The following is a 25,561-nucleotide window of genomic DNA, read 5'->3' on the forward strand; positions in this document are numbered from 1 at the left end:
ACAATCCCCCTCTTCTCAGTTAAGCTAGCTCAAGGTGGTGTGTGTTGTTTGAAAACAAATACTAGAAGTGTTTCTTTCTTCAGTTTGTTTGGTAAATGTAGGAAAAATACCCAACAAATTTGTTTAGTCATTTTCATAGTCCTTTTTCTTATCTCAGGAAGGGTCATGAAATCGTCTAAAGTGAAATCAACTACGACCATGCTCCAGGGGGCCAGAGCAGCCCTTTGGCTGATGAGCAAGAGGCTGGTCTCCAAATGAGAAGCCCCAGCCTCTGAGTTGCTGCTGGTCCTCTCCCTGCTGGCATGGATCTATAAAGCTCTTTTGTCAACTTACTTACGGCCCTGCTCTGAGATGCTCAGCATGGGGCAGGGATGGACACCTGGTCCAAGCTAGACCAATTTATTCCCTCTTCAAGAATTTGGGGAGTAGGATCCCAAGCCAGTTAACCATTCGATCTGCTGAGAACAGAAGGGACATCACCCTGGTAGTTGGGGAGAGGGCATCTTCTTCCACGTGTTCTGAAAAGCAGAGAAAACCCATCTGAGCAGAGAAAGAAGCGACTGATAGATGGAAAGACACAGGAACAAAAGGTAGAGAAGAGTCTGGCAGGTCTTCAGACCCTGGCCCCAGACCCTCTGACTGGGTATGGCTTCCATGGCTTCCAAAAGAAACTCAGGTGGGTCCACAATCCCCCTCTTCTCAGTTAAGCTAGCTCAAGGTGGTGTGTGTTGTTTGAAAACAAATATTAGAAGTGTTTTTCTTCAGTTTGTTTGGTAAATGTAGGAAAAATACCCAACAAATTTGTTTAGTCATTTTTACTAAGAAACAGTATGTTAGATGAAATATCCAGACTGGGTAAGTCCATAGAGACAGAAAGCAGATTGGTGGTTGCCAGGTGCTGGGGCAGGGGAAATGCAGAATTACTGTGTTATAGACATGGGCTTTTCTTTTGGCATGATGAAAATGGTTTGATACTTGATATAAGTGCTGGTTTACAACATTGTAAGTATACTGAATACCACTGAATTGTACACCTTTAGAGGATTAATTTTAAGTTATGTGAATTTAACCTCAATTTATAAAAAAAGAAAAAGAAAAAGAAACAGTATGTTATATCTACAAAAATCAGCAGGTCTCATTAAAGATGCAGAGCTTGCCAGCTAAACTGCTGAAGTATCTGTTTGTCCATTTATTCATTACTGAGTATACACACACACACACACACACACACACGTATATTCATTACTGAGTATACACACACAAACACACACACACATGTATACACATTGCAAGGGAATTTCAAAAAGTTCATGAAAAGATAGAATTGAAAGAATACAAATCATTCCACAAACTTTTTGAAATACCTTTATATACATACATACATATATATATATATATATATTCACAGATGATCCATATTCACAGATGATTTGAAATACCCTTACCCATATATATATGGTATTTCAAAAAGTTCAAGGAATGTATGTATTACACATATAATACACACATATATATAAAACATTAACCACGTGCCAAGCACTGTGCTGAGGATACCATGGTGAGCAAGATAGACATAGTCTTGCCTTAGAGAGCTGAGAGTGAACCATTAACAAGCTGTGACATTAAAGTACTGCAGTGGAGGGCCGAGCCCATGGCGCACTCGGGAGAGTGTGGCGCTGGGAGCACAGCAGCGCCCCGGCCGCGGGTTCGGATCCTATATAGGGATGACCGACCGGTTCGCTCACCACACTCACACGCTGAGAGCAGTGCGGCCGGTCTCAAAAAGGACAAGAAAAAAAAAAATAAAGTACTGCAGTGGGCATCCATTGTTTTGTCCTCCAGCACTCACTCCTTTCTTTCCTCTAGCCCTAGAACTCCCTTTCCAACAAGGAGTGTATGCTCTGTGATATAGAAAAGAGGCCGATGCTACCCACTCCTTCCAAGAAGTCAATCAGAATACTCCCATTCTCCTGGCCACAACGATTGTTCAAGAATGGGCTCATGACCAAAGGTGAGCCAAGCACAATCTCCCCAGAACTTTTCTGCCATCGCTATTCTGAAAGACCCTGTCTTTCCACTCTGTTGCTAAGCAATAGGATGCAAGTATGGGATGCTGGTGGTTATCTTGCCCATCATGTGGAGATGACCTGTCCAAGAAATTCAGAGAGAGAGACAGACACAGAGCCCTGAAATTAGCTGCTCACTTATATTTCCAGTGATCAAGCCAAGACATTATTTTCCTTTTGGTTTAAGCTAGTTTGATTTGTGTTCCATCTCTTGTATTTGAGACTATTTCATTGCAAAGAGGACAAGGGAAGTAGCAGGTATGATGGAAGCTCATAGCAGGCACATCTATTAGAAGATCACAGGTTGTATGAGATGCTTTGACCTATAATTTACACGTATATATGGAATTTCAATTTTGATTGACTGTTGAACATTTATACTCAAACTGCTGTCGCTGTACATCACTACATTAAAATTTCTAAAACATTTTATGGTCATTGATGCTTAGGAAACACTATACCACAACATACTGTTTCTTTTTTTTTTTTTTCCTTTTTGTCTTTTTTCGTGTCCAGCAACGGATCGCAACCCTCAGTGTCGTGCCCGTACCAGACCGGGACCGGCAACGGGATCGCAACCCTCGGTGTTGCTCCCGCACCTCGCTCAGCCAGTGAGTGGCCGGTCTGTATGTGGGATCCGAACCCTCGGCAGGAGCGCCGTCACACTCCCAAGCGGCGCACTGTAGCAGTGCGCCACCAGGCCAGCCCACAACATACTGTTTCTAAGCCCTGAGAGAATAGTCTCTAAGGAAGATATTCCTGGGGCCTCTGTATTTCCAGGTCCCTGAGGGAATAGCAGCAGAAGCCGTGCAGTCGTGGTGGCAGTGCAGAGGTAACCCTCAGTCTCTGGCAGCTCAGAAGAGCCTGCACTGATCACACACATTTGGCATCCTGCATCACGTCCTTCATCTCAGCAGGACTGAGGCTGGTTCCCTAGCAAACCTGTTCCCTGCCTGTCCGCCACACAGAGGTGCAGTCCATTCTTTCTCCCTAGGCTACTGGGATCACTCCCTGGTGGTTGCATTCTAAAAGTCTACTACCTCCACCCTCCCTTACCTGCCCCACAGAAAGGGAGTTCTCAGTATGCATCACATGCAACATTTCACGAGTGCAGCTTTACAGTTTATAACATGCTTCCACTTACCTTTCTTCATCAGATGCTCACTTCCCCCTTAGGAGGTAGGAAGTATTCTCTTCATTTATGATGAGGAAACTGAGGCTCAGAGAGGCTGAGTAACTTGCCTAAGGTCACACAGCTAGCAAATTAAGGAGCCACGGTAGGATGGTTAAAGAAGAAATCACCGCATCTCATCAGACTGCTGCCCACGTGAACACTCTTAGGACACACTCCTACCCTGGTTTCTGGGCTTTGCCAGATCATTCTATTACTAGTCTCATAAAAACTTTGTGCCTCCTGCTGTTTTAACTGACTGCTGCCCACGTGAACACTCTTAGGACACACTCCTACCCTGGTTTCTGGGCTTTGCCAGATTATTCTATTACTAGTCTCATAAAAACTTTGTGCCTCCTGCTGTTTTAACTGGCATGGTCCCCATCCTTGCTTTACCCTCCCGTATGAAGTTTCCACATCCTGCCTACATTCTTGGGAACATTGGTCTCTTAATGTTTTACTTCTCACCCATCATGAAAATCTCAGGAAGTGACAGGGTCGTAGGCATAGGACAATGGTCGAAAAGCACCAAATCCAGGAGGCCTTTTGACAACGAAGGTTTAGGTGCCCCCTAGACGGTTACAGTTAATACATAAGTTGACAATAGCAATACGTAAAATAATTTTGGGTGTGGTTGATGTTTCCAAAATTAATTTGGGCTTTGCAGCAAAGAGACCTTGACCTGAGCAGGACCCTCCCAAGGCTGGAGGGTCTTCTGGAGAAACAAAAGCAAAGCAGTCTCTCCAGAAGAAGACACTGAGGAAGCAGAGGAGATTGTGCAAATTTGTTGAATTCAATTCAAAATTGTGAGGAAAAACTCCAGGAGACATTCCATTACCATGTCAGCCACAGTCATCTGTGACGAGGCTGGCCATTCTGAGCCTGGTATCAAAACTCCATCTGTATGCAATGGTATGGGTTTGTGTGCATGTGTGTGTCTGTGTATGTATGTAGTTTTATGATCATGGCATATAGAATTGCTGTTTTTTAAGTCCAAAGCAGCAAAGTATTGGTAATTTCATTTGGTTCAACCTAATGTTTTGAACAATGGAGAACTCCATATTCACAGAGGATTTATTCACAACTCTCCACTGAAAATTTGCTTTTCAAAACCAACAAACAACACACAGGACCAATTTGGTTTTCAGTTGACAAGCGTAAGAGACAGGCCCTAAGAGAGAGTGGGCCTCGCTCCCAATTACAACTGGTGCCTGGCAGCTCCAGCAAGAGGGCTCCCAGCTCAACCATCAGAGTTTTCATCTGCTGGAATCAAGTAAGACTCTTCCAAGTACTGCTCTGAACCCCTATTTGCCTCATTTGCTGACAAGATTCTTCTGTTCTCTGCTTCTGTTTCCTCGTCATGGTTGCAAGTGATTCTGTGCTTCCTAGAATAAAGGCTTCCAGGACTCTGAGCTCGCCTGCACCTCCACCCCTGGCTTCTCAGGCTGGCTGTGTCTCTCCGTTCCCACTGTCCCCTCCCTAGCTCCCTCACTGTGCCCCATTCAGTGCCAGCAAATTGCAGGATGGCTTTTGTTTTTAAATGTCTTGGAAATGTATTACAATAAAAATGCTTGTCACGTTCATCCAGGTTTATTCCCCTAAAAATGTGGGCAGTCTTGAGAAAACCTCAGAAAGGCAGTGTGCTGTGTTTGGGGAGCTTTGCAGGCTTGTTGCTAAAGAGAAGGCCTTGGACATGGCAACCCAACAAGAGGCAGAGCTGGCCAGAAAAAAGCAGCTGCCCAGGAGGGAATGAGCCCTCACAAGCCACCTATAGGAGTCTGCAGGGTCTGATTTGCCCCAGGCGGCTTCTCCAGGAAAATCATCCTCAAGTAACACACCCTGAGACTGGCGTGCAGCCCTGGGTGTAGACATGGCTGCTGGCAGTTCTGTGGGAGGAAGACAGAGGTTGGGAAGAGGGAAAGAAGCTGGGCAGAGGGGGTCAGGTTACCGACTGTGATAGGGGCTTATACCACTCCCCCACTGCTTACAAAGCAAGCCGTTTCACCAAAACAAGGCTCGTTAGCCTTCTGGTGTTGAGTGCAATATTTGGGACATAGTTATACTAAAAATTATTCATTTGTTAACTGGATTTTAAATTTAATCTGTATCCTGTATTTCACTGGCAACCCTAGAAGCAAGGAAAGGCTCCCAGAAGGAATACAGAACCAACTGCCCAGCCTGCAAAGACAACCTATCCCACGTCCCCCACCCACACCTCTCTCCAGATGCTAAGCCCACATGACTGTCAGCACCGATGAGGGGTATGCTCACCCTTCAGGGGGAAAGTCAGGAGGGCTCCAGACAAGGACTTGAGGGACAAGTGCTCCCCAGCTCCCCATATACAGGCGGTGCTCTGGCCCAGTTCCCAGACTAAGGGTCCAAGCATAAACATTTCAATAGCTCCTCACACCTGTCCATCAACTACCAGAGGTATTGTGTCCCTCACCCTGTGACACCTACCCGAAGGCACAGTATTGGAGTCACATCCTTGGTGTTATCAGCACCACACTCTACTGAGCAAGCTAACCAGCCAGCCTACAGTCTTTTTTTTTAAAAAAAAAAAGGTACATATATGAAGTTCTTTTAACATAGCTGGCATTATATGCATGGGATTTTTTTCTTCCTTTTTCCACTCTAGTTATTTTTTCATTTGATGTCATCCCATTCAATTCAACTTTAGTCAATAAATATTTACCAAATGGCTACGATAGGACCCTCACTGTGTGTAGAGCAATAAACAAGCCTGACACAGTCTCTTCCCTATGATGCTGCGGTTCAGGGTGGGAGTCAGACATTGAACCAGAGAGATAAAAAGTGAATTAAATAGTCTCCTACAAAGTCTGCAGTATAATTCAATCGTACATTTTGCTTTTGAGGAAATACATTCCTAGAAATACAGAAAGAATATTTTAAAGGGTTACATTTAAAAATAAATGTTTTCTGTATGACTCTAAGTGGTAGAACATTTAAAAATAGATAATTCCTGTTTCATTCTTGATTCACATGAATGCTTCCTGGGATTATTACTTAATAAAGATTGTGATGACTCTGAGGCCAAAATGTTCCTCTACGACACGATTTTTGGTAGCTGCATACTATACCTTTGTATGAGTAGACCGTAAATTCTTTAATCCCTTATTGCTAAACATTTAAATTGATTCTAAATATTTACTTTTATAATAACAGAGCAATAAACATCTTTGTGTGCAGTCTGATTTTTTGGCGAGGGTATAAACTCAGTAGTCTGCCTATTTAAATAATGAGTCAGAAACTGGCTAGTTATTCACAAATCCTATTTCTTCATCCCTCTGGGCACACACTAGACTACATTTCCCAGCCTCCTTTGTAGATAGACATGGCCATGCAACTCATGTCTGGCCAATGTCATGGAGGTGGAATGATACCTCGACCTGCACTGGGCCTGGCCCATGAAACCTCCCACACATGCTCCTCCACGTTCTTTCCCCTTCTTCTAAGACTCTTCAGAGCCACATCCTGAAAATGGAAGAGTCACAAGATAGAAGGAGCCTGGGTCCCTGAATCACCACTTGGAGAAGAGCTACACACTTGCTGATTGGGATCAGCCATTCTGAACATTACATGAGCAGAAATGAATTTCTACGAGTATTGTATTAAGCCGTGGAGATCTGAAGTTTCGTTTGTTATAGCAGCTACTGTTAACTGATATGGGAGTTCTGCTCTCACTTCCCATACATACCAGTCCCTATTGGGCATCCTGATCAGGTGGTAGAAATGCAGTGGCCCCCATCCCCACTTTCCAACTTCCCCTGTTTCACCACAGAGACTAGGGTCTTGTTCCTGACAGCTGTCCTACCCAGCCCCTCACCTGGAAAGACCCCACTGAAAGCTTCCAGCTGCCTGTCCTGAGACTTGCCTGTGGTCTCTGCATGCCGAAGGCCAGCACCCATTTCTTTCCATGGAGCAAAAAGAATCTATACAATTCACAAGATCAATAACCCTGCAGATTACAAATAACCCATTTTCCAGGTTTGCTGGCACTCATTCTGTGCCTGGGAGCCTCTGTGTCATTTTGTCTCTCTGTCTCTTTCATCTGAAAGCAAATGGACAATGCAGTCCTGTTCTGGGAAGAGCTATGGGTTACCACAGATAGAAGTGTCTGAATATGACTGCCTGACTGCCGGGGGTTTGAGTCAGCAGGGGGTGTCAGCTCTGCAGTCCCTCTCTAAAAGCTCCTTCCCCCCACTGTGCACTGGAGAGCCGGCTCTGTAGTTGGGAGACAGACATTCGGTGTTGCTTCAGGGAGGCGGCAGCCTAGTCCATCCTCGTGCTGTGATTGCCATCCTGTGGCTGAGAGAGAGCAAGGCAGCGGGCATCAGCCTCTGAAGAGCACCATGAGATGACGGTCAAAATCAAAGTCCCTTCCTCTGCCTGCCAAAAAAAAAACATTTAAAATCCCTGCTTTCTGTTTAGCATCCTGCAAATGAAATGCTTTGGGGATTATCTGCAACTAGCTATTTTATTTCATTATTATAAAAACAATACATGTACAGCATTTAAAAGTTATGAGGACTTATTTAAAGAAAAAAGTCACAAATCACCCCAAATCCAGCCACTCTGAACTAGCCAGCGTGAGTACTTGGGGCAAGTCACTGCAGACATCTCTCTGGGCCACCCACAAGCAGAGAAGCAGCGGAGCTTGGGCTCTGGTGTCAGGCTGCCGGGATCCTGGCCGGCTCTGACACTTCCTCATCGGTGACACTGGGCAAGTTACCTAGCCCCTGCACATTTTGTTTTCTCAGCTTACAAACAGGGATAATAGTAACATCTTTTCCGTGGTGTTCGTATGAGGACTTCCTATGTAAAGACAGACCCTGGCACATGGTAAACCTTCAACATGTTAGTGATTAATATGACGGATGGATGAACAGACAGATCGTGAGATACACTTTTAGGAGAAGGATACGTAAATCTGCATTTTACTTTTTACTTAACATAAATAAATAAAATGAAAACAAGTGTGGACCATGAAAAGAACAGAAATAGGGAATCCATAATTGGAGAGACCAGGAACTGAGTAGCTGAATCCTCCTGGGTCCACAGGGGATCAGCCACGTGTCTCCCGGCTGGCTCTTAATCCCTGTCTGGTTTCCCCCTGCCGAATTGGAGAGACCAGGAACTGAGTAGCTGAATCCTCCTGGGTCCACAGGGGATCAGCCACGTCTCTCCCGGCTGGCTCTTAATCCCTGTCTGGTTTCCCCCTGCCACCAGCACACCTCCAAGGATCCTGCCCCTAGCCATAGCAATTCCCATTTAAGTAGTTCCCACTCAGGAGGAACAAGAAGTGTTAATAACCAAGCAGAGAGAAACAGAATTAGGAGAGAAAACCCATCCCGCTGCGGGCACAAATAAATGAGCTCCCTCGGGGCGGTTGCTGGCTCTCACACACCGTGTAGTCCCCGTTCCTCCTTTCTTACCTGGCACGTCATGGATGCTCTAATGCAGGTACTGGAGGAGTAAGCAAATGGAGGTTGGGCCTAGAAGGCCAGGCCTCGAGAGCCACTCCCAGGAGACACCCCCCAGAGAAGTCCTTCTGGCAGAATTCCAGCTTCCTATCAACAGACATGGTCCACAATAAAGCACACCCCCCACACACACACCATGCCTGCAGAAAGTACCTTAGACACACCTGTCACTTCATCCTTTGAGTCAGATATTATCTCCATTTTGCAATTGGGCAAACTGAGGCTCAGAAAGACAAAGAAACTTGCCTAGGGCTACGTAGCTAGTAAGTAGCAGAGATAGGATTTAAATTCAGGATTCAGGCTGTCTGACCCCAAAGCTCTTTCAAGTTCTTATAGCAAAGAGAAAGCAATAATGAACCTGTTGGCCTGTTACTTCCAGAGAACTTCAGGAAGTTTCTACGTCTGGCCTCAACCCACATTCAGTCCAGCCCAGGAATCTCAGAAGCAATTCGAAGTTTGCTTTTTAATCATTATATCCTTTAATAAACACCCAGAAGAGTAAAATCTTGGCCATGTAGAATCCTCATAAAACTGGGGTGGGTAGGTCAGGGGGTTGGTTGACTGGTTGATTCCAAAGAAGTAACCCTAACTTCTTCAAAGAGTCATATTAAAAAGTAATCATCACAAATCATCCAGGAAGTGTGATGGATGCAGGAAAGATTCCCTCCCTCTGGTCTCTTCTCTGCAACCTATTGCAAACACAGCCACCATAATCTTAAATTAAATAAGCAGGAGGCCATTAGCCTGAGACTGGCTCCTGCTTTGAGTTTCTAAGTAATAGACTGAAACCTAACTTATATTTTCGTAACATATAGCCAGTTTCCCTAAATCACAAACAGCCAAACTTCAGGCAGTCACAGGCAGCCAGCTGATCTGACTATGCCCAAATTAGGCAAATGCCCGGCTGTGGCCAATCAGGTGGTTACTTTGCTTCCAAGTGCAGCTCACCGCTCACGTCGCTCTTGTGGTTCTGAGTGCTGCCCCATTCATGAGTCATTCTTTGCTCAAATAAACTGCTAAATTTACCTGTCTAAAGTTTTTCTTTTAACAAAAGTGACTGACCTTTCTCAAAAACAGAGCCAGCCTTGCTCCTCTCTCACTTAACACCCTTCCCTGGCTCTCTGTCACCAAAGAGCAAAGCCTAAGACCCCTTGCCTGGCATATAAGGGCTGTGCTGTCTGGCTTTAGCCACCCCACTCTGCTCTTCCTCCTCTGAATAAGCCCATGCCTTCATTCAAGCTGTGCCCTCCACCTGGAAATCCTTTCCCAGTTTTTACATCAAGAATTCCTTAAGAAACACTAAAGCCCAGCAAAAGAAAGAAAACGAAATTGTCACTCCCAGAAAGCTCTGTCTGATATCCCTCCTTTGTGTTCATCTAAAACTGGCACTGCCTGGGTCTCCTTCACAGGTACCTAATAGTCCCTCAATAAATTTAGTGATCGTGCAGGACAAATGCAGAATAGCCAAAATGATCTCAGACAAATCTTAAGGGGATTAATGATCTGGTAGAAAGTCTATCAGTACCCATACATTACTCTGAACAGGGCTTTAAAAGCCGCTGAGGAGGATGAAAGAAACCAAGGGTCACTTCTGCGGTTGTGAGAGGCATGATGACTCCTTGGAGCCATCGTCCACTGCCCAGTACCTGTGTGTGATGCCAGCCTCCTCCCAGCCCAAAGTGGAGCATCAGCCCCGGCTCTGAGCACCCAGAAGTCAGAGGCAGGTGGTTGGATCCATTTCCACTCCACACTGTGGGTGAGATGACCAAGCGATGCAGGGCTGGCCAGCAGGGCCAGTCTGCTTTCTGGCTCCCCAGCTTCCCCATCCAGGATTTGGAGAACGAACCCAGAGCCTCCCAAAGCAGGAAAAGGAAACCCCCCGAGAGCGGTCACAGGGATGCAGGAGAGCTCCTACCAGGGTCTCTTCTCCCTTATTGTTGGGATCTGCCATGTAGGAATGAGGCACAAGAGGCCATATGCAGTTCCCCTTAAGGATCCCACAGCTCTACTGGAAAAAATGGAGCTGGCAGGCTGGGTATGTGCTCACAATGGCTGGCCTTCAGAACACCAAGGGGTGTGGGCATGGGTGTTCCCTCTTGCCCAGGATAGGGGCACATGCCCTGGGGACAATATTCCCCTTTCACTTTCACCTTCTCTCCTGCAGTAAGCAGAGGCATGGACGGCTGGCCTTCAGAACACCAAGGGGTGTGGGCATGGGTGTTCCCTCTTGCCCAGGATAGGGGTACATGCCCTGGGGACAATATTCCCCTTTCACTTTCACCTTCTCTCCTGCAGTAAGCAGAGGCATGGACAGTGGAGAATGTCCCACTGAAGGGCATGTCCGGGGGAAGCACTGGGAAGGAGAAGCACAGCATTCCCAGACATGTGTCCAAGACCCCACTAGTCCACAGATCAGTCACACTTAGGCAGTCCTGAGAAGGCCCCTAGATCTCTCTGTGTACCAGTTGGCTTTGCAAACAGACATTGGATTCAAATTCTAGAAATCTGGGTTCAGGTCTCAATCTGGCCACTTCCTAGCCACGTGACCTTAAGTGATGCACTCCCCTTCTCTGGACCTCAGTTTACTCAGGAGTATGACAGGGTGAGCTAAGGGCTGTCTCCATGGCCTCTTTCAGTCCTCACTGGTGGCATAGCCTGGGGAAAGAAGAGAAAGACTTATGTGTGAGGCTCCTGCTCAACTTAGCTCTGTCCCCAGATGTAGCAGATGAATGACTGGCCAGCTGTGTCTCCACTCTCACCCTGTCTACCGAGAACATGCCTGCCTCTGATTAAGAAAGGAAACTCCTGGTCTCTATCTTGACTTCGTGTAAGAAAGACATGGGTGGAATGACCCATGATGGTCAGGAGAGACTTGGAGACCATCTGGGCAATCCCCACATTTTACACTCAAGGAAGATAAAGCCCTGGGAGTTAGAGGCAACCCAAGGAGTGAAACCCAGGACTCTGGGTCTGCCTCCACAAAATGACTGCAGGTTTTCTAGATCATCCTATCCTTCTGACTCAGATTGCCCAGAGCCACTGGGGCTAAAATTGCACTAGAGGCACTAGTGTGGTGTGCACAGAGTATGAACATGTAAATTATTAATTCTAGGAATCCAGCTGCATTACAGCCCGGTTATTTGCATGATCTCAGCAATGGCAGTTTCGTACATTTGGAGTTAAAAAATTTGTCTATCTTATAAGATAGTCATGATAATGCACTGGTTCATTCTGTGGATCTAAAGAAAGCAATGGACCCTGTTCCAAAAACACAAATGCCCAATTTTGAAACAGTCTCAAAGGGTCTCCAAACCCAATAAAACCTACAAACAATGCACTAGGTGTTCTTGATTAAGAACCAATAGAGAAGAAAGATCTCAGGCTTTTTAGTTCAAAGTCCAAAGTTCAAATCTTGGCTTCACCACTTACTAGTTATATGATCTTGGTCCAGTTTCCAGGCCAGTTACCAAACCTCTGAGCCTCTATTTCCTCATCTGTGAAGTGGAGACAATACCTCCTACCTCGGAGGGTAGTTGTGGGATTAAAGGAGATGTGAAGCCTCATGATATAGAGATGCCTCGTTTCCAGGCCAGTTACCAAACCTCTGAGCCTCTATTTCCTCATCTGTGAAGTGGAGACAATACCTCCTACCTCGGAGGGTAGTTGTGGGATTAAAGGAGATGTGAAGCCTCATGATATAGAGATGCCTCGGGGCTTGCAGAAGTAATAACAGCTAACAGATACTGAGTACTTTCTAAGTGCCAGGCAATGTCCCGTGCACTTTATCTGCACTGTCTCAACAACCCTAGGAGGCAAGTGTATTATCATCCCTGTTTTATAGGTGAGGAACCTGACACAGAGAGATTAGGGATTTGCCCAAGATGGCAAGTCTTCTGATGGCACCACCAGAGAGTGGACTCCAGAGTCCATGTTCTTTACTACATCATTGTCTCATTGAATGACAGTTGAAGTTCTCCAGAAGCGTGGTTTTTAAAAAGACTAACATCAGAAAAAGAAGAAAAATAGAAGTAAATAGATCTTAGTGAAGGAAGAGTTGACCCAAAGGCCCCTTTGCAAACCCACCTATTTTGCCCTTTTCTAGGGACAGAGGCAGAAAAACAGTGTCCCGAGCCCTGGGAAACAGATGCCCCCAAAGATCAGCCTCACCCAGCTTCTGACAAGCTAGTGCTGTGAAGACACATGTTTACAGGTGCAGGCTCTGCCCAAAGATGCTTTCCATACATCAACCCATTCACCACTCATTACAGTGCTATGAGGTAGACACTGCCACTAGCCCCCTTTTAAAGATAGGGAAACTCAAATGCAGGTCAGAAATGTCCCCCAAGACCACTGCTGCTCTAAACTACTTCCCACCACTGGGTCTTCCAAACAGTTTTAGCATACTATGACGGTTAAGATCAAAAAATTTGGAGTCAAGTCCAGGTAAAAATGGAGGGGATGGTAAGGAGGGAGGTTAAATAAGCACAAATAATCACAGTCTTTACACCGCACATCAGAGCTGATTCCACCCAGTGTGAATTGCTCGGGGGTAGCACGGTCCATCAGAGAAGCCATTCCAAGGTTGCAGTGGGGAAGTAGAGAATGTGAGTTGGTGAATTTCAGAGCAGAGGGTTGGCGCATGAGGCCAGTGACATTTTAAAAGAGGAAATCAGGGACCTGGTGCCAGCTAGAAAACTACAACCCATTCTGATTTCCAGAGTTCCTGGAAAAACTCACCACCCATCAGCCTGCAACTCAGCACCCAATGCTCTGGTATAAACACCAGCAGGGCACAGGGACAGCCCTCCATCCAAGTGAACCAGGCTTCATTCCTTGGCCCTGAAGAGGTCTCAAAATCAGCATCGATAAGTCAGTGGCATATAATTTACCTGACTCCAATGCCTATGTGCTTTTCATGATAACAGCTCTTCCAGCCTCTTGTCCACCTACCGATGGAGACTTTCCAAAAGAAGACGGGACAACAAAAAAAATGACACCTCTTCTGCATATGCATCCTTATGCTCACCTTGTTTTAAAACAGTGGCTTCTTTCCCTGGCCACACAGTGAAATTACCGAAGAAGCTCTTTAAAAATAATAGTGTCTGGGGATAGGACCTGGAGATTGGTATGTCAATAACCCAGCAGGTGGGCCTGATGTGCAGCCAGAATCGAGACTCCATTCTTGATTCATCACCCACCACCTCGCATCCAGGACAACCTCTCAGGCCCTTGCTACTCAAAGTCTGGTCCACACAGCCTCTCCATCAGTGTCGCCTGGGAAATGGGTAGAAAAGTAGAATCACAGCCCCTACCCTGATCCTCTTGAATCTGGATCTTTAATCTAACCATATCCCCAGATGATTCATGTTCACAATAAAGTTTGAGAGACACCAGTTCAGACTTTGGCTTTTACTACACACCCACCACCCCTTCCCATCTGGACAATCCGCAGCTGCTCAACTCCCTCAGCATGAGACAGGAACCAAGACATAATGCAGGAGTTCTCAAGTTTTAGCAGGCTTCAGAAGTATGTGGGTGGCTCATTAAAAATACAGGTATCCAGGCCCAGGTGTGTATAACAAGTGCTCCACACCCCAGGTGCTTCTGACCCGGGTGGACAAGAGGCTGTGAGTGGAAAAGCTGTTACCATGGAAAATACATGGGCATTGGAGTCAGGTAAATTACGCCCCAAGTTCTGCCTCTGCCACTTGCCATCCATGTGAGTTATAGGGGTCACAAACTTCTCTGAGCCTGTTTTCTCATCTACAAAAATCAGGATAAAGACATCTCACTTGTAGTGATATTATGGGTTGAATTATGCTCTCCAGAAAAATATTTTGAAATCCTAACCCCCAGTAACAGAAAATGTGACCTTATTGGGAAATAGGGTCATTGCAGATGTAGTTAAAATGAGGGCATACTGGAGTAGAGTGGGCCCTTAATCCAGGATAACCGGTGTCATAAGAAAACACACAGACACACAAGGGGAGAATGCTTTGTGACCATGGAGTAGGAATTGAAATGCTACAGCTGCAAGCCAAGGAACACCAAGGATTGTCATGAAATAGAGCTCCCTACACCTCATAACATACGCTATCTGCTTCTGTAGAATTGCTTGCTTAACCTAAGTAACTCCATTTTACCCCCTGTCTGACCTGCAGACTATCCCCACCTTCTGCATGCAAAACCATTGACCTTCTCATAGAAACAAAAGCCGTTGCATAGAAACAGGAGCCATACACAGTAAACTATTACACGGGAACAGGAACCATACACAGTGAACTATTACATGGGAATAAGAACTATACACAATGAAAACTTGTATGCTTGATTGCTCTAACGGCTCATTCTTGGCTTCTGTAGCCTAGCTCCCTAGCTTGCTTTGTGCACCTGGACAAACCCGTGTGCCAACGGTATGTAGTTTTTGCCTTTAAAAACCCCACAAGACCAAGACCCGAGGCCACTCTTCCTTGGTTGCTCCTTGGCAGATGGACACTGGCCAGCTGGAGTGAATAAACTGCCCTTTTCAGCACGAGTGGCGTGTAAGTGCATTTCTTGTGGGAGGGTGCCTCACAACAGTCACACACACCAGAAGCCAGGAAGAAACAACGAGGTATTCTCCCCTACAGGTTTCAGAGGGAGCATGGCCCTGTTCACACCTTGATTTCAGACTTCTAACCTCCAGAGCTATGCAAAACAATAAATTTTTATTGTTTTAAGCCACTCGGTTTGTGGTGCTTTGTTATAGCAGCCCTGGGAAACACATGTGAGGTTCAAGGATTAGGGAGTTTCACATATAAGAGTTCCTACAAATAGCAGGTATGAAAAAAGGAGGGTTCCCATCTCCTGTACCCCAATTTCTGGTTTTCTAGTCCTTTGTCAGCACTCAGTATGACAGCTCACAGCTGCCCATTCCTTCAAGGAGCTTTAGGTTCAGAGTGAAAAGGCAGGGAAAATTCTTTGCAGCATGATATACAAAGAAACTCAGTCCTTGCACCGTGAGCAGCCAGGCACCAGCTCTCAAACTGGAAGAGTGTGATCAAAACCTAACTCTGCCCGTGGAAAAACTGCGGCAGCAATGATACCCCTGTGAGCACCCCAACAGGAAGCCTTCACCTGACTGACCCGCTCCCCGCTCCTCCCCACACCTCCAAAGAAAAAACACAAAGGCCGGATCAAAGGACTAGTCAGACTGAGGATGTACTTTCAGAAAAGTCATAAAATCTTAAAAGGAAATTTGAGTGCTGCCAACTGGGTGGGGTAAAAGAGAAAAGCGATGCAAGGACAAAGCTATTCAAATATGAAAAGCAAAGAATCCTTCCCAGAATGAATGAAGAATCCTGAGATTCCCTCAGAAAGGGGACTTAGAAACCATCTTCTATCCCCCGCTGCTGAGAGGGTGATGACTCACCCCAAATCATTTAACAGATAAGGAAACCGAGGCCCAAAGACAGGAAGGGAGGTCACATAGGTAAACCACAAGGCTATGACCTGAGCTGTCTGACACCCAGCCCGGTGCTCCTTCCACTGCACTAGAATTCCTGGGGGATGCTTCACGCATCTGTCTGCAGAAGATTATGGAGTCCAAGCTGGGTTGATTGTGAGTGATTCTTTCAAGCCATAAAGCTATGAGCATGAGAAAGAAACCCCACAAGAGTGTGGCAGCAGGGATCCTGTCATTGAAGTCAATACAAAGAGAAAAATTTTGTTTTGTCATAAAAAATCAGACCCAGAAACCCTGCAGGGCAGCCACTGTGGACCGCACTCACCTAAATACAACTGTAGACCACACCCTGGCATCTTTGCTGCCCAGAGAACCTGCAGGGCTCCCCTTACCCTCGACTGTGTCCTGATGCTCTGTTTTGAACCAAAATGTTTGTGTCTTCCCCCTAGAAAAAAATGCATATATTTTAACCCTAACCCCTGATATGATGGTATTGGGAGGTAAGGGCCTTTGGTAGGTAATTTGGTTTAGATATGATCATGAGGCCATATGATAGGATTAGTGACCTCATAAGAAGTAGAAGAGACCAGAGCCCTCTCTCTATCTGCCTGGTGAGGACACAGTGAGAATGAGGCTGGCTGCAAGCCAGGAAGAGGGCTCCCACCAGAACCCGACCATGCTGGCACCCTGATCTCAGACTTCCAGCCTCCATAACTGTGAGAAAAAAATGTCTCTGTTTAAGACGCCCAGTGTGTGGTATTTGGTTAGAGCAGCTGAACTGGCTAAGACATCCTTAGAATCCTAGGATGACCCAGCTAGAGGGAGCCTTAGGAGACTTCTGGTCAAACCACCTCATTTCACATTAAAGCCAGGTCCAGAAAGGGGAGGGGCTGCCCTAAGAGCAGTGCTCATGGAAGGAGTCAACTTGAACTCAGGTCTTCTGGCTTTAACTGCATGGCCCCTTCGTAGAATTAAATATACCAGAATATTTTGGTTGTGTTGTGGACTGAATTGCAACCCCCAAAATTCATAGATTGAAGCCCTAGCCTTTGATGTGACTGTATTTGGGAATAGGGTCTATTTAAAAGGTAATGATGGTTAAGTGAGGATGGGGCCCTGAGCCAATAAGACCGATGTTTTTATAAGTCAAGGAAGAGACACCAGGAGCGCGTGAGTACAGAGGAAAGGCCACGTGCGGTCGCAGCAGGAAGGCAGAGACAAGCCAAGGAGAGAGGCCTCAGAAGAAACCAACCCTGCCAGCACCTTGATCTTGAACTCCCAACACCCAGCAGTGTGAGAAAATAGGTTTCTGTTGTTAAAAGCCCCCAGTCTGTGGTATTTAGTTGTGGCAGCCCCAGTAAACTAATACAGTAATGAAGAGTCTCCCTCAGGTCCCCTCAAGTATTGGGCACTTGAGGACATGCAAGAGAGGATGCAAGAGAGAAAGAGGAATTATTGTAAAAATCCAGGAGACTTGAATGTGGTTGGAAAATGGGTGGGTCCAGCACAGCAATGGGCAGGGAGCCTGGAAACAGGAGTTCCTGGACCTCCACCCTGTGCTCTGCCATTCTGGTGACACATATTGTTTCCACATCAGATTGTCCTTGTCTGCCTCCCTTCTTCTCCCATGGCCCACTGGCTCATATTTAGGCCCTGGATTTCCCAGTTCAAACGTGAGAGAGAGGATGTGATCCTTGCAAGTAATCAGTATCAGCCCATCGAGGCAAAGCCTTTACCCAGGCTCTCTCATCAGCTGTGATGGAGCCGCCTGTGGTCCAAGGGCAGCCGATCAGCGGTGGCAGTGGAGAGGCAATCACATGGTACAGTCTCTTTACTCAGTGTGGTCGAGTACTAGCAGTTACTGCATGACCTGGGGCTTGTTAGAAGGCAGAACCTGGGCCCGCCCCAGGCCCACCAATCCAGGTGATTTGTACGCATGACAAACCAGAGAAGTGCTGGTTTAGAACATGACTCCCTTAGCAAAGCTCTGTGGTTGAGACAGTTTTCTCAGAAGGGGCTTAGTGATTTACACTCCTTCCTAGGGCAGAAACTCTCAAACTAAAAATGAACATGAAAATCCTCTGGGAAGCTCATTAAGTATGCAGAGTGCTTGGGTCCTACCTATAGAGATTCTTAAATCAGGAAGGGGGAAGGGGTACGAACCTGCCTCTAAACAAGCCTCCACTCCCATCCATCCACACCCACCCCAGGGTCTGAATCCCCACCTGTGCCTCTCCACCACACCAGTCCTGCCCGGCATCCCTCTATAAGGCAAATCGTATTGTGTCATTCCCTTTCTTGAAACCCTTTCATGGCTCCCATGCCCCTGGGACCAGATCCCAGCTCCTGAGCCTGGCTGGGAGGACCTTCATGATCTGGCCCTTTCCAGTTCTGCTGCTGTCTCTCCCACTTTGTGCCCCACAATTTGCCCCTATGCCTTTGCTAATGCTGTTCCCTCTGCCAGGCATGCCCTTCCCCTCCTTCTCCATTTGATAAGTGCCCACTCTCCCTTTAAGATGCCAGCTTTACTCAATCTAGAAAGGATGAGTCGATTCTCCCACAGTCACCCCGCTGTTGCTCCTGGGGTTTCAGTTACCACTGCTGTCCTGTAATTGCTGCCCTTTCAGACTAGACCGTGGACTCCAGGAGACAGGAACTGGCTCTTGTTCATCTCTGATCCCCATCCCCCAACACAGCAGGTGCAGAACGTTGGCTGCAGTGGCTGGAGCTGATTTCAGATGCTGCCCACCGAGCTGCACCGGAGGGGAGGAGCCAGCCCCCAGAACCCAGACAGTCCTGCTGAAGCAAGAAGAAAATATTCAGATAGACCCTTAGCAAAACTACTCCTCTCTCAACATAAGAAATGCATTAAAGACATCGGCAATAATCATTATCTAAAGAATGTTTAAATGTTCCTGATGTTTCCATGTTCCTGAAAGATGGGAGATTGCACAGAGGGCAGGCTGTCCTTCCCAAGGATGGCACAAACTGAGTCCTGACACTCCCAACACGTCAGAATGAACCAAGTTCCTTCACAGATTCCAGGAGGACAACCTCAGTGGAACCCCAGAAGCAGATCCTGGAGACGAGGGGGGAAGGAAGAACCTCTACAAACTCACTGGGTCATTGGATCTTCACCCAACACTTTGTGATGCTCCCACTCCTCCAAGGGTGGAGAGGAAATAAAAGACTAAATACAAACTGGCTAATGTTGCTGCTTCTGAACAGACTACTGGGACCACAGCAATGAATTTTAATAGGACTAATGTACCTGTAGCTAATCATTGCATTGTTGAGTCCTACAGAAAGTGATTATTAAGGCTGGTGATGGGAGGCAGGGGATCAAAAGGTCTTTAAACAATACAGAGGAAAGGGGGAACACGTGAGTGCCAACTGCCCAAGCAGGGGTCTCAGGCAGCCAGTGTCACCTGGAGAGCCACCCACATCTCCGCCCTCCCGACTGCTCTACCCCAGCCTCCTGGCCAGTCCAGCCATGGCCAGTGCCTGGTTGTGAGGTGGATTCTGGCCCAGTGTGACCACCTCCCTCCAGTTTTTCCACCTTGTTTGGACTCCCTCCATAACCATGTCCATCCTCTACATCTCCCTCACCCAGATGCCTTCCTCAGCCTCAGAACTCTCAGCTGCTCGCTATGGGGAGGCTGGGGAGGGTCCTAGATGGGAGGAGTGCACCTCCGCATCTGTCTCCAGCTGTCCTGGCAGGACTCCTTTTCCCCCACCCCACCTGCCAGCCTTCGAGCAGGGGCCTGGAGGGCTCTGGGTGTGGTGGGCCATGGCTGTGGCCCAGCTGCTATAGCCAGCAGGCCTGGGGAGTTTGAGGGTAGTTGGGCAGCTGTCATCATCCAATAGTGGGTCAGTTATGTGGACACAAAGCTCATACCCGCTGCCTGTGGGGCAACGCTGCCAGCCCTGGGACTCTAAAGCTCTGCCAAGGATCCCCAGGCTGTGCTGGGGACACTGGGCAGCGTCCTGAGCCCCTTGGAGGAGTGGCTTCGGCTGCACACCTACCTGGCTGGAGAGGCCCCCACTCTCGCTGACCTGGCAGCTGTCACAGCCTTGCTGCTGCCTTTAGGGTAAGTCCTGGACCCCTCTGCCTGCCAGATCTGGGGTAATGTGACTTGGTTCATCATGTGTGTCCGGCAGCCAGAATTCTAAGCTGTGCTGGGAGAAGTGGTTCTGTACTCAAGAGCCAGGCCTCCCTCTCAACATCCAGGCCCCTCTCTCAACATCCAGTCCCCAACGACTGCTGCTCAGCTCAAGAAAGAGGCAAAGAAACAGAAGAAGCTAGAGAAATTCCAACAGAAGATCCAACAGCAGCAGCCACCTCCAAGGAGAAGAAAACAAAATCAGAGAAGAGAGAGAAACAGGATCCTGGGGCCATTGCCTATGACCTCCCAACACCACCTGAGGAAAAGAAAGATGTCATGGGCACCATGCCCAACTCCTACAGCCCTCAGTGTGTGGAGGCTGCCTGGGACCCTTGATGGGAGCAGCAGGTTCTTCAAGCTGGAGTACGGACATCCTAGCATGTCAGCACCAAATCCCTGAGGCATCTTCATGATGTGCATCGCACCGCCCAATGTGATAGGATCCCTGCACTTGGGCCACGCACTCACCAATGTCATCCAGGACTCCCTGACTCGATGGCACCACATGCATGGGGAGACCACCCTGTGGAACCCTGGCTGTGACCATGTGGACATTGCCACCCTGGTGGTGGTAGAGAAGAAACCATGAGCTGCGCAGGGGCTGAACCAGCACCTGCTGGGTGTGAAGCCTTTCTAGGGGAGGTCTGGAGGTGGAAGGAGGAGAAAGGTGACTGGACTTACCACCAGCTGAAGAAGCTTGCAGTTCCTTGGACTGGGATTGAGGCTGTTTCACCATGTACCCTAAGCTCTCAGCAGCTGTGACAGAGGCTTTTGTCCAACTCATGAGGAAGGCATCATCTACCACAGTGCCCGCCTTGTCATCTGGTCTTGCACCCTGAACTCCGCCATCCCTGACACTGAAATGGGTAAAAAGGAGCTGATGAAGGTGGAGTTTGAGGTCTTCATGTCTTTTTCCTTGCTGTCTGTCCTTTTCCTTTTCCTTCCTCCTCCAAGGAGGAGGTTGTGGTGGCAATGACTCACAGCAATAACATGCTGGGAGATGTGGCCATAGCCGTGCACCCCAAAGGTCCCAGATACCAGCACCTGAAGGGAAAGAGTGCAATCCACCCCTTCCTGTCTTGGAGCCTCCCCATTGTCTTCAATGATTTTGTGGACATGGAATTTGGCACAGGTGCAGTGAAGATCATGCCTGCACATGACCAGAATGACTATGAGGTTGGGCAGCAGCACAGACTGGAAGCCATCAGCATCATGGACTCTGCAAGGCCCTGGTCAACGTGCCCCTACCCTTCCTGGGCCTGCCCAGGCTTGAGGCCAGGAAGGTGGACAAACTGGTGGCACTAAAGGAGCAGGCACTGTTCCATGGCATCAAGGACAACCTCATGGTGGTGCCACTTTGCAACCATTCCAAGGACAGGGTGGAGCCTCTGCTGTGGCCACAGTGATACATGTGCTGTAGGGAGATGGCCCAGGCCACCAGCACTGCTGTGACCTGGGGCAACCTCCTCATCATGCCTGAGGCCCATCAGTGGACGCAGCATGCCTGGATGGACAACATCCAGGACTGGTGCATTTCCCGGCCACCATGGAAATTCCCCACCATGGTGGGGCCATCGCATCCCAGCCTACTTCATAACCATCAGCAACCCAGCAGTACTCCCTGAGGAGGACCCTGATGGGTGGAACTGGGTGAGTGGACACAGCAAGGCCGAGGCCTGGGAGAAGGCAGCTAAGGACTTTGGAGTGTCCCCTGTGTTGCTTTGCCTCCCATAGATTTGTTACCCCTTTTCCCCTGGGTGACAGAGCCACCAAAGATTACTCAAAGACCACCTCTTCTGAGCAGTGAGAAGCCCCAAAAAGGGGTTAATCTCCAGGAACCCTCAAGAGAGAGGCATTCCTTCCATTTTGGAAATTAACCCCGAATTGGGGTTTTCTTCCTGCATTTATTCTCCAGACCAGGAAGTTACAGGAAGAGAACATAGGTGGGGTTTTTGCTAAGTATAGTTTAACAAGTTTAACAATAGAAGATTGTAGCATTCAGTAAAACAAGCAAAATGACATTCCACAATGCAATTTTCAAGAAGTTAAGTTGATCCACCAACAAAAGCCTGATTCTAGCAAACATTCTCTTCTTACAGCAACTTCCCAGTATCTTTACATATCAATCAGTAACCTGTCTGTCCTTTGAGCCAGCAACCTTGCTGTGCTACAGCTCTTTATCTTACAACAGAGACTAGCCTGGGGAAAGTTTCCTGTCCCCTGCAAGGTCAATATTTTATAGGTACTTTTAAGAAGCTAGGCCAAACCGGAAACTGTAAGGCTTTGGAAAACCAGACCCTATGAAATACGTTTGCTTTATGTATACTCCACACCCTGACAAGATCATTCTCCAGCAAGATGAGGACATATTGGACACCTCGTTCTCTGGCCTCCTCTCCCTTCTCCATCTTGGGCTGGCCCAGCCAGTCAGAAGACCTGATGTGTTCCACCTGGGAACACTGATGGAGATGGGCCACAACATCCTCTTCTTCTGGGTGGCCTGGATGGTCATGCTTGGCCTGAAGCTCACCAGCAGGCTGCCCTTCAGAGAGGTCTACCTCCACGCCATCATGCGAGGTGCTCGCAGCAGGAAGATGTGCAAGTCTCTAGGCAATGTCATCGAACCCCTGGATGTCATCTATAGAGTCTCCCTGCGGGACCTCCACAACCAGTTACCGAATGGCAACCTGGGTCCCAGCAAGATGGAGAAAGTTAAAGAAGGGCAGAGGGTGGACTTGCCAGCGGGGATGCCTAAATGTGGCACTGATGCTCTCCGGTTTGGACTATGCGCCTACAAGTCCCAGGGACATGACATCAACCTGGATGTGAACCGGATATCAGATTACTGCCACTTCCGCAACAAACTCTGGAATGCCACCAAATTTGCCCTCTGTGGCCTTGGGAAGAGCTTCGTGCCATCACCCACCTATAAGCCTGGAGGCCCCGAGAGCCTGGTGGACTGCTGGGTCTGCAGCCAGCTGAGGCCATGAGGCTCAGCCATGGCAGTTTCCAGACTTACTATTTCCCAGCTGTCACCACTGCCCAGTACAGCTTCTGGCTCTGTGAGCTCTGTGACATCTATTTGGAGTGCCCCAAACCTGAATGGGATGGACCAATGATGGCCAGGTGCACCCACCAGACCCTCTACACCTGCCTGGATGTTGGCCTATGGCTGCTCTCACCCTTCCTGCCCTTCATGACTGATAAGCTGTTCCAGAGACTGCCCCAGCAGATGCCCCAAGCTCCCCCTAGCCTATGCATTACCCCCTACCCAGACCCTCAGAGTGTTCCTTGAAGGACCCCGAGACAGAAGCTGTCCTAGAACTGGTGCTAAGCACTGCACAAGCTGTGCACTCCCTGCATGCCAATGACAACCTCACCTGGATCTGGCCCAACTGTTTCCTGGAAGTGGCTGGTAAGGCCACAGGCACTGGCCAGTGTGGGCGTGGTGGCTGTCCTGGCCCTGGGGTCTTCCACACCATAGGGCTGCACTGTGACCCTGGCCTCTGACCACTGCTCCATCCACCTGCAGCTTCAGGGGCTACTGGACCTGGCCCAGGAGCTGGGCAACCTGCAGGCCAACCAAGGCGAGGCGCACAGCAGACCCAGCATCTGCGGGAATGAGGAACTGCCTCGGGCTACCCTGTCGAGGTGTCCCTTGAAGTACAGGAAGCAGATGAAGCCAAGCTCCAACAGACAGAAGCAGAGCTCAGGAAAGTGGATGAGGCCATTGGCCTGTTTCAGAAGATGTTGTGATACATCCTATGCCAACCCTCATAACCCTCAGTGGTCCACGGTGAGGATGGCAGCAATAAAATATTTTGCCACAAACAAAATAAATAAATAAATACGGAGGACATGGTTCCACCTCACACCAATTAAATCATGACTGCCAGAAGAGGTCCAGACATCACAATTTTTTAAAGCTCCCAAATGATTCTAATGCCCAGACATGGTTGGAAAATCCCAGCCTAGATGCAGGGCTGGGGAAACTGCATCAGGCAAGGCACCCACGTGTTCATTCATCCATGCTACTTCCCCGAGTCCCACTGCTGCTAGTTGCTGGGCTAACTGCGGGTATCAGAAGGAGTTTCACACTCTGGACCCCCAGGTTCATGAAACTGATGGCCTACTCTCAATGCTGTGAAGCCCTGGCCTCTGAGAACAAGGGTAGGTGTCAGCGGGCCGGGGATGCCATCTAGGACAAGAGTTCCCAGACTTTTGAAACTCACAGATGTGAAAAAATTTAAATGAAGAAACTGATGATGCTAGTTGGTCAGCTTTTTATTTTTTACAAAAGGAATAGGGTGTTTTCTTTTAAAGAACTACCATTGATCATTAAAACCAATTCATAAAACAAATCTCATTTTAAGTCCTTTGGACTGTTAGGAACCTTCGGAGTAGGATAAAGCCTATCTATTTTTTCATTTGCCTCCCTTCTCCCAGGGCCAAGAAGGACACGCATGTGGAATGGAATAAGGTAATGGCAACAGACGGTGGTAACAGATATTTATTAAACACTGACTATCCTAACCATGTGCCAGGCACTGCTGTTTAGTACTTTTATGACTTCCCTGAATTCTCACAACAACCCTGGGAGGTACTTGTACCAGTCAGGGTTTAATTCAAGAAACTGGAACAACTCTAGGCATTTTAACCAGAAAGGGACATAATAAAGGAAATTAGGCACTACAAAATCACTGGAAGAGCTGGAGGAGCAGGCTCTGGTCTAGGTGTCCAGGACTGATATCCAGAACAATAAGAAGAAATCAGTTTCAGGAGATGCTACCCCTAAACCTGGCACTAGAACTACTGAGTCAGTCCACGATATGGCCCACTGGTGTGAGCCAGAGATTAGAAAACAGAATCAAGAATCCTCTGCCCCCACGGCTGTCCCCATAACCACTGCTCACCCAGGAGGCGGGACAGGACACTACACGGAACACGGCTGCCAACCCTTTCACTCCCATGCCCTCGCTTGCCAGCAGAGGGATCGGGAAGAAGGTCTGAGCCTCTGCCTCACGTGGTCCTCCAAATCCTGGGCAAGTGTCTCTCATTAGCAGACCCTGCATTGTATCCTGCACCCTAGCTACAAAGACATCTGGAAAATGTAGATTTCAGCTTTCTAGGCTCTGTACTGTAGGAAGGCAGCCAGGGAGGATGGTGGAAAGGAGACTGAGCACGCCAGTCCACAGCATTACCAGCCAATC

General features: G+C 47.9%; 1 pseudogene; it reads left to right on the plus strand.

Annotated features, from left to right (window-relative positions):
- Window positions 1–19,768: 19,768 nt before the first annotated feature.
- On the plus strand, window positions 19,769–24,107 carry LOC103586933 (annotated as a pseudogene).
- Window positions 24,108–25,561: the final 1,454 nt, after the last annotated feature.

Source organism: Galeopterus variegatus, unplaced genomic scaffold (genome assembly GCF_000696425.1).
Source record: "Galeopterus variegatus unplaced genomic scaffold, G_variegatus-3.0.2 Scaffold395, whole genome shotgun sequence".
NCBI lineage: Eukaryota > Metazoa > Chordata > Mammalia > Dermoptera > Cynocephalidae > Galeopterus > Galeopterus variegatus.